Below are 9,561 nucleotides of genomic sequence, written 5' to 3' on the forward strand. Positions count from 1 at the left end.
GGAATTACATTTTAAAACTCAACAGATAATGAACTGCTACTCATCCAGTGAGTAGGTAAAAATACATAAACATTGTTTGTTTTAGCATGTATCTTTGTTATTAATATCAGCTACTGTTATTTCACATGAAGCAGCAACAAGGTATTATATATGTCCATCTATACACTTATGAACATAACAGAGACTCAGAACTGGGAAAAGGGAGGCAGAGGAGGTGGAAGTAGAAGCAGAGGCAAAGCCCAGCGCTGGGTCCCAGCGACAGATGGACAGGGTTGGGCCACGTAGAACCAACCCAGCGAGCCCTTCCGCGTGACCTGCCAGGGAAGAAAGGCGGTGACTCCTCACCTGCATCCCCCGTAGTCGGACTCCGGACTGGCCCGATAGTCAGGGGTCCAAGAGCAGATCCGGAGGCAAGCTTGGCTTAGCCTCCGATGAAGGCTGGCCCTTTGCAAGGCGCCTTCCACAGCGGGACCAGGCAGGCCACCATGACCAAGAATTCCACGTCCACCCCTGCGGCCAAGCCCAAGCGAACCAGGGCCTCCAAGAAGTCCGCAGACCATCCCAAGTATTCAGACATGATCGTGGCTGCCATCCAAGCCGAGAAGAACTGCGGCTGACTCCTCGTGCCAGTCCATCCAGAAGTAGATCAAGAGCTGCTACAAGGTGGGTGAGAATGCTGACTCGCAGATCAAGCTGTCCATCAAGCACCTGGTCACCTCCGGTGTCCTCAAGCAGACCAAAGAGGTGGGTGCCTTGGGGTCCTTCCGGCTGGCCAAGAACGACGAGCCCAAGGAGTCTGTGTCCTTCAAGAACACCAAGAAGGAAGGCAAGAAGATGGCCACGCCTAAGAAGGCACCCAAGCTCAAGCAGGCTGCCTCCAAAGCTCCAAGCAAGAAACTCAAAATCACCCATCAAATAGGCCAGGAAGGGGCCAGCTGCCACGTCTAAGAAGACCAAAAAAAACCAAGCCACTACGGCGTCCAAGCCCAAGAAGGGCAAACCAGTGTAGTCCAGTGTCAAGAGGGCCGGCAAGAAGTGACAATGAAGCCTTTACTTGTGGACCCTCCATCCTGTCTCCTGTTTACTGTAAATATTTTTCTCCTGTTTTCTCTCGATCCTCACCTGCAACCCTTTGCCCCCTTCTATTCTGACTTTTTCAAGAGACAGGATTTGGATTCCTGAGAAATAACAGAACAATTCATTTTTCCTTAACCAATTGTGCAAGGACAGCAACAGATTGCATCTCTGTAATGATGAGAATGTACTTCTATTCTGTTTTGCTCTGAATGTGCTTACGGGGTTTGGTGGGCTTGTGTGTTTTGTTTTGTTTTGTTTTTTCTGTGAAGGTAGATGAGCGAGAGAACAGCAAAGCAGTGGGTTCTGGCTAGGTGAGAGGGAGCCTAGGAATTGTGAGATCAGTAGGAATGTCTTGAGGGCAAGCGAGCTTTCTTTAAGTTGGACATCCCTGGTGAGAATTGCAGAAGCTTTGGTTGGGAGCAGAGGGGCGGCAGCAGCCAGCCGGCAAAGTAGGGAGGTGGGAAAAAACCACTTCTGAGTTGACTTCCACCTCCCAACCGGGAGCAGTGGGGGCCCAAACCCAGTTACCTCCTTCCTTCTCTTGGTCAGGCCTGGTGGCCTCCCTGTTGTCTTGGGGAAGGAGAGGAAGGTCCCAATGACAGCTGGTTGGTAAAGCTGTGGCTTCTCTCAGTCAGCTAGGAACTAGCCATTGGGGGATCTTTGTGGTTTCAGCAAAGTCTCTTGGTTTTTGTTTTGTTTTTTTGAGTTGGAGTCTCATTCTGTCGCCCAGACTGGAGTGCAGTGGCCACTTCCAGCCACTGTAGCCTCCACCTGCTGGGCTCAGGTGATCCTTACCCTCAGCCTTCCAGGTAGGCGGAATTACAGGCATGTGCTACCACGCCTGGCTGATTTTTTGATTTATTGTAGAGATGAGGTCTCACTGCCCAGGCGGGTCTCGAACCCGTGGGCTCAGGCCATCCACTCACCTCAGCCTCCCAAAGGCGTGGGATTACAGGCTGAGCCACCAAGCCTAGTTCTCTTGGGTTTTGTTTTTGTTTTTGTTTTTGTTTTGAGTCGGAGTCTCACTCCGTCGCCCAGACTGGAGTGCAGTGGCCGCTCCCAGCCCCCGCAGCCTCGACCTGCTGGGCTCCGGCGATCCTTCTGCCTCAGCCTTCCAAGTAGCTGGAACTACAGGTGCGCACTACCACGCCTGACTAATAATTTTCTGGTTTATTGTAGAGATGAGGTCTCGCCAAGTTGCTCAGGCGGGTCTCGACCCCGCGGGCTCAGGCAATCCACTCACCTCAGCCTCCCAAAGGCGTGGGATTACAGGCTGAGCCACCAAGCCTAGTTCTCTTGGGTTTTGTTTTTGTTTTTGTTTTTGTTTTGAGTCGGAGTCTCACTCCGTCGCCCAGACTGGAGTGCAGTGGCCGCTCCCAGCCCCCGCAGCCTCGACCTGCTGGGCTCCGGCGATCCTTCTGCCTCAGCCTTCCAAGTAGCTGGAACTACAGGTGCGCACTACCACGCCTGACTAATAATTTTCTGGTTTATTGTAGAGATGAGGTCTCGCCAAGTTGCTCAGGCGGGTCTCGACCCCGCGGGCTCAGGCAATCCACTCACCTCAGCCTCCCAAAGGCGTGGGATTACAGGCTGAGCCACCAAGCCTAGTTCTCTTGGGTTTTGTTTTTGTTTTTGTTTTTGTTTTGAGTCGGAGTCTCACTCCGTCGCCCAGACTGGAGTGCAGTGGCCGCTCCCAGCCCCCGCAGCCTCGACCTGCTGGGCTCCGGCGATCCTTCTGCCTCAGCCTTCCAAGTAGCTGGAACTACAGGTGCGCACTACCACGCCTGACTAATAATTTTCTGGTTTATTGTAGAGATGAGGTCTCGCCAAGTTGCTCAGGCGGGTCTCGACCCCGCGGGCTCAGGCAATCCACTCACCTCAGCCTCCCAAAGGCGTGGGATTACAGGCTGAGCCACCAAGCCTAGTTCTCTTGGGTTTTGTTTTTGTTTTTGTTTTTGTTTTGAGTCGGAGTCTCACTCCGTCGCCCAGACTGGAGTGCAGTGGCCGCTCCCAGCCCCCGCAGCCTCGACCTGCTGGGCTCCGGCGATCCTTCTGCCTCAGCCTTCCAAGTAGCTGGAACTACAGGTGCGCACTACCACGCCTGACTAATAATTTTCTGGTTTATTGTAGAGATGAGGTCTCGCCAAGTTGCTCAGGCGGGTCTCGACCCCGCGGGCTCAGGCAATCCACTCACCTCAGCCTCCCAAAGGCGTGGGATTACAGGCTGAGCCACCAAGCCTAGTTCTCTTGGGTTTTGTTTTTGTTTTTGTTTTTGTTTTGAGTCGGAGTCTCACTCCGTCGCCCAGACTGGAGTGCAGTGGCCGCTCCCAGCCCCCGCAGCCTCGACCTGCTGGGCTCCGGCGATCCTTCTGCCTCAGCCTTCCAAGTAGCTGGAACTACAGGTGCGCACTACCACGCCTGACTAATAATTTTCTGGTTTATTGTAGAGATGAGGTCTCGCCAAGTTGCTCAGGCGGGTCTCGACCCCGCGGGCTCAGGCAATCCACTCACCTCAGCCTCCCAAAGGCGCAGGATGACAGGCTGAGCCCGGCTACCCAGTTTAACTCTTAAGCTAACGTTTAAACACTCAAAATGTTGATGAATTTTAATGTCTTTTTACTCTTTCACATTAGTTAATGATTTAAGAAATCTAAGACTTGCTGGTTTTTATGTTTATATCTATTTATATTTACCTTTTTTTTTTTTTGAGTGGGAGTCTCACTCTGTCGCCCAGACTGGAGTGCAGTGGCCACTCCCGGCCACCGCAGCCTCAACCTACCGGGCTCCGGCGATCCTTCCGCCTCAGCCTTCCAAGTAGCCGGAATTACAGGCACGCGCTACCACGCCCGGCTGATTTTTTGATTTATTGTAGAGATGAGGTCTTGCTGCCCAGGCGGGTCTCGAACCCGCGGGCTCAGGCAATCCACTCACCTCAGCCTCCCAAAGCGTGGGATTACAGGCTGAGCCACCGAGCCTGGCTAAGTCTCTTGTTTTAAGGCCAGTGGAAACTTTGGGGAGAGGATGGGAGGTCAGTCATCCAAATGCCTCGGTGTGCCCTGTCGAAACTTGGGTTCTGCACAGTTGATGGATTGTGTCCTCGGGAGACATTTTCTTTTCCTCTGGCTTTTTGTTCTCCTGTGCAAAAGGGGGCCTTGCTTGGTTGGATGAGTTGCTAGCTCCACCACCAGTCACCTTAACTTCCCAACGTGTTTTTACTTCCCAATCTTTGATAAGTAGTTGTAGCTGGGGGAGGGGACGTGAGTGGGGAGTGGACAGTAAGACATACTGCAGTCGATTTGGGCTTTGCTACGGAGTTTTCCAGAGCTAGGTCTGTGCATGTGTGTGTGTGTGTGTGTGTGTGTGTGTGTGTGTGTGTGTATACATATCTAGGGCTAGTATTTACGTCCCATACCCGGGAGCTGGGAGAAAAAAACCTGTACAGTTGTCTTTCTCTTTTCATAAAATAGGAAGATCGTGCAGTTGTGCATCCTCTCCCTGCCCCCCTCCCTTTAAAAACAAGTGTTATTTGTGCCGGGAAATTTTTACTTTCTTTGTCATTTTAAAATTTTAAAATAGAATTGGAAAAGGAAAAACAAAAAAAGAAAGAAAATGATAACAGTGTGTATTATAGCTACAGTTTGTCATTTCTTAAATAAAGGGGCTTATTTAGCTCACAGTTCTGCAGGTTAGGAAGTCCAAGAATGTGGTCTTGGCTTCTGGAGAGGGCTTTCACGCTGTATCATAACATGGTGGAGAAGGTCAAAGAAGTGAATACATTCAAAAGAAGACCACCTAGGAGGATCCTCACTTTATACAATCTACTCTCATGGAACTAATCCATTCCCAAGAGAATTCATTCAATCTGACCAGTGTGTGAACTCACACTCACTACCATGAGAGAACAGAACCGAGCCATTTATGAGGGATCCACCCCAGCACCTCCCACTCGGCCCCACCTCCAACACTATCCGACTGGGGATCAAATTTCAGCATTCATTTTGCTGAGGACAAACAAACCACATCTAAACCGTGGCAGTGGAGATCCAGCACATGTCCCTTAATTTCTCTGTGAATCAGTTTCTTATCTGTAAAATTAGGATAACAATAGTATCTATCCCATAGAGTTGTCATGCAGATTAAATAAATAGATATACATAATGTGCTTAGCATGGTACATGACACATAGGAAACACTATATAAATGTTAGTTTTTTAATTATTATTCTGGGATAATTGGTAACAGACATGTAACTGGAAGCATCGACAACTGGTGCCATGCTTTCTGGCTAGTGGGTAAGTATTTAATCATAAGCATGAAATAAAATCATGAATACTGCATAAGTGATATGACATATTTAAGGGTGGATTATCATTGAAAGAATCCTTTAGAAGGCTTGCAATTACATGAAAGGTCACTCCCACGGTTATAGAAGTTCCGTAGAAATTCTAGACTTCTACTCAATAAGGTTTTATTGAGTGGTTTATACAGATGCTGTTGTTTCCTGACACATACTCAATTGTGCCTGGAATTATGGAATCATGAGTCTATACACATTTATAACCCTTACATTATAAAAACAATATAGCAGGACCTCCTTTTTGGTTTATCAAGATGCTACAACCAGCATGTCATTGATATTATCTTTCCTTCCTGGAGTCCTACACGTTATAGCTTCATGTGAAGCATGTATATATTGCAAGCGTAACGGTGTTCCAATGATCTATTTCTATGTAATGGATCACCTCAAAACTTGGTGATGTAAAAAGGCCACCATTTTAGTAGGCTCACAGTTCTGTGGTCCAGGAATTCAGGCAGCACGAAGTAGGTTGGCTCACCTTTGCTCCACAAAGTTGGAAGCTCTGGTTGGGGTGGCTTGGATGGCTGAAGATGGCTGGGAGAGTTCTACTGGGCTGTCAGTCTAGGGCCTAGTTCTTCTTTACCTGGTGTCTGCTGATGCTGGACTGTCTCCTTCATTCATGTGTCTGGTGACTAGGTGGGATGGTGAGAACAGCGGATATTGGCCAGCACACCCTCTCCATGTGGCCAGCTTGAGCTTCCTCACAACATGATGACTTCAGGGTAGCTGCACTTGTTACACGGTGGCTGGCTTCCATGAGGCAGGATTGGGAGCTACAGGATCAATAAGGTCTCTGCCCAGAACTGGTACAGTATCCCCTCGGCTTTATTCTATTGGTCGAAGAAATCACAGTGCCTGACCAGAGTCAAGAGGATGGAGAGATAGATTCTACCTCCTGATGGAAGAATGGTAAGGTCATATCCTAGAAATACAGGTGAACAGGAAGTATGTGGCAGCCAGAAAGCACTGTCTGCCACACACAGGAATTCCAAATTGAAGGCACTAAGGCTGGAATGTACCTCCATGAGTGATGGTTGTCTGGGCTTATGCTACAGCACAGTGGACAAGCAGTAATTAATAAGCTTGAACGAGAGTGAGGTTAGCAACTTCTTTCCCCTGCAAGAATGGCAGGCAGTTGATGGCAGACAGAGAGGAAAAGTGACAGAGAGGAAAAGAATTTCCTTCACAATGCTCTTTCATCTTGAGCAAAATCGGACAAACTTCTCTGTTGAGACAACTGGGGCAAACCCTCCCCTCAGGGTGCTTGAGATGGCTTTGAAGATTTCTTTCTTTTCTTTTCTCCCTTCCTTCCTCCCTTCCCCACCCTCTTTCTTTTCTTCTTTTCTTTTTGAGGCAGGGTCTCCTTCTGTTGCCAAGCTGGAGGGCAGTGGCACAATCATGGTTCACGGCAGCCTCAATCTCCTGGGTTCAAGAGATCCTTCTGCCTCAGCCTCCAGAGTATCTGGAACTACAAGCACTCACCACCATGACAGGCTGCTTTTATTTTCTTTCTTTTTTGTAGAGATGAGGTCTTGATATGTTGCCTAGGCTGGTCTCAAACTCCTTGACTCAAGCAATCCTCCTGCCCCAGCCTCCGAAAGTGCTGAAATTAGAGGCATGAGCCACCCTGCCTGGCCAGGATTTCTTAAGTGATTAGATATTTAGGCAGTTCTTCATTGTTTTTCCTGAAAGTTTTCAAGTAAATTGGTGCATGAACTTCTTGGAACTGAAGTAATACTGGTTTATGTTGTGGATTCTTAATTTCTTTGGAAGTTGCATTGGACGGTGAGGAAGCATGGGTCTAGATTCATAGATCTAGTTCAAATCTTGGCTGTACCAAGTATTAATTACGTGACCTTGGGCAAATTACTTAACATCTGAGAACCTCCGTCTTCCCATTAGGAAATTTGAATAATAACTTCCTCCTTACTGAATAAGAATGAGGCATTTGATAAACGTTAAATACTTTTCTTGGAAAATAAACAGGATAACATCACTATTGGGGTCAGTATAAAGGTCTTGAATGCTAAATCCGGGAAAGAAAATAGTTCCTTGCTAAGCAAGATTTGTCCATTCTTTTATGATGATATATATATATAAATGCTTCTCAGAAGGGGCTACACTAACAGTTGCAATATTTCCAGCAACATCAACTGTGTGATAACTGTGGTCTTGGCAAGTTGGGCTCCTTCTCATTCTTTGGGCTGGGGTAAATGCCCACCTTCTCTGAGAGGCCTTCCAGCCACATTTTATCTATTGTGGTTCCTCCCTCTTTCCTTGGCGTCACCTGAATGACATGCTATATTTAACTTAAGGTTGTTTCTTTACTTGGTGATTACTCCCCCTAAAGCCATTCATTTTTCCTTGACTTTTAAAATTTTGCCTTTACAACAGCATTTGAAGGAATGCTCAATTCATCTCTGTCCTGGCTCCCTGCTACTGTGGCAGCTGGAGATGAAGGCTAAGATAAGAGAGTTTGAGGATGGATGGTGGGGCGGGGAGAGGGTAGACAGGGGGAAAGACTGGGGAAGAAAAAAGGTATATTCATGGGCAGACTTTGGTGAACTGACATGGAGTCCATGGATGGAGGCTATTGTGGGACAACTGGGAGTTGAGGATTATTGAAAATGAAGATTCATTGGGTTTGTTATCAAAGATCTTTTTGCTATTATAATTATCTTCTGAAAAAAAACACACAATAATGTGACCACATATGAAAAGTTCTTAGCACACTGCCTGGCAGGTAGTGATAATCATTAAATGGCAATGATGATGTTAATGAGGTGATAATAATGCAGACGATGACAGTAGTAAAATCTAGTAAAGTATCTCCTCATCTTAATTCCATTGAGTTCTGACGATATCTTTTTTAAGATGATCCTTCCTGTTCGGAAGATAAATAATCTTTCTGATTTGTTTGTGTGTGTGTAGCAAGAGATCACTATGTATATGTGAAGGAGATCATTTATATTAGAAGTTGTCACTTTTAACTTGTCTCTTTATTTTAATTGTCTTAATGATGTAATCTTTTCATAGTTCATTATAAGTGTTGTGCTTGGCAGCTTCTAAAATGGCCCCCGATGATTCCTACCTCCTGGTATTCATGCCTTTGTAATAATCCCTTTCCCTTGAATGTGGGCTTGGCGGACCTCCAGAGTGAGGAACTGAGCCCCTCAGTCCAACAAGCCTCAAGGAACTGAAATTTCCCAACAGCCATGTGAGTGAGTTTGGAAGTGGCTCCACACCCAGTCGAGCCTTCAGATGAGACTGTAATTTCTGAGAGACCTTCAGTCAGAGACACTCAGTAGGGCTGTGCCTGGATTACCGACCTGCAGAAACTGTGAGATAATAAATACGTGTCATTTTTAGCTGCTTAGCTTTGGGATAATTTGTTATGCAGTGATAGATAACCAATACAAATGTCAAGTATCATTTATTAAAGAAGGCTGAAGTAGCTTCTTGGAAAAATCTACCTACCAGTAGTTAGTTAGCTCAGTGGAATACATGGGACAATGTAGGGTTCTAGTTTTGGAGACAAACTGCCTAGAGTGAGCGTCTAGGTCTGTCACTTCATTGCTGGGGAATCCTAGACAAATTTCTTATATTCTTTGTGCCTTCGTTTCTAAATACATCAAATAATGGGGATGGTAATAATACTTACCTTACAGAGCTCTCACAGAATTAAAGACTTTTCCATAAACTAAGTGCAGAAGTACACTTTACTCTATTTTTATCAGCAGGGATTGTTATCTCAGGAAGACACAGACACCAGATCTGGATGTTTAAAGAGTATATAGGTAGGAGTTGTCCAGATATCTTAGGACTGAGCTCCTAAGTCATGTGTTTGGAAACAGAGGCACTCTTTTTGCAGATTCAAGGATAAGCAAGGGAGATCTTGAATCTTAGTTTTGACAAAAATTTATCTCTAAGTACTCTGAACCTAGATAGGAGCAGCAGAAGATAGAAAACTTAATCTTCTTTCGAAACTTCAAGCAATTAAGAAGTAGCTGTTTGCCGGGCTCGGTGGCTCAGCCTGTCATCCCGCGCCTTTGGGAGGCTGAGGTGAGTGGATTGCCTGAGCCTGCGAGTTCGAGACCCGCCTGGGCAGCGAGACCTCATCTCTACAA

General features: G+C 46.7%; 1 pseudogene; it reads left to right on the plus strand.

Annotated features, from left to right (window-relative positions):
- Nucleotides 1-322: 322 nt before the first annotated feature.
- Nucleotides 323-1,039, plus strand: LOC103251828 (annotated as a pseudogene).
- The last annotated feature ends 8,522 nt before the right edge of the window (nucleotides 1,040-9,561 follow it).

Source organism: Carlito syrichta, unplaced genomic scaffold, assembly GCF_000164805.1.
Source record: "Carlito syrichta isolate Samal-C Ts95f unplaced genomic scaffold, Tarsius_syrichta-2.0.1 Scaffold147036, whole genome shotgun sequence".
Classification (NCBI taxonomy): domain Eukaryota; kingdom Metazoa; phylum Chordata; class Mammalia; order Primates; family Tarsiidae; genus Carlito; species Carlito syrichta.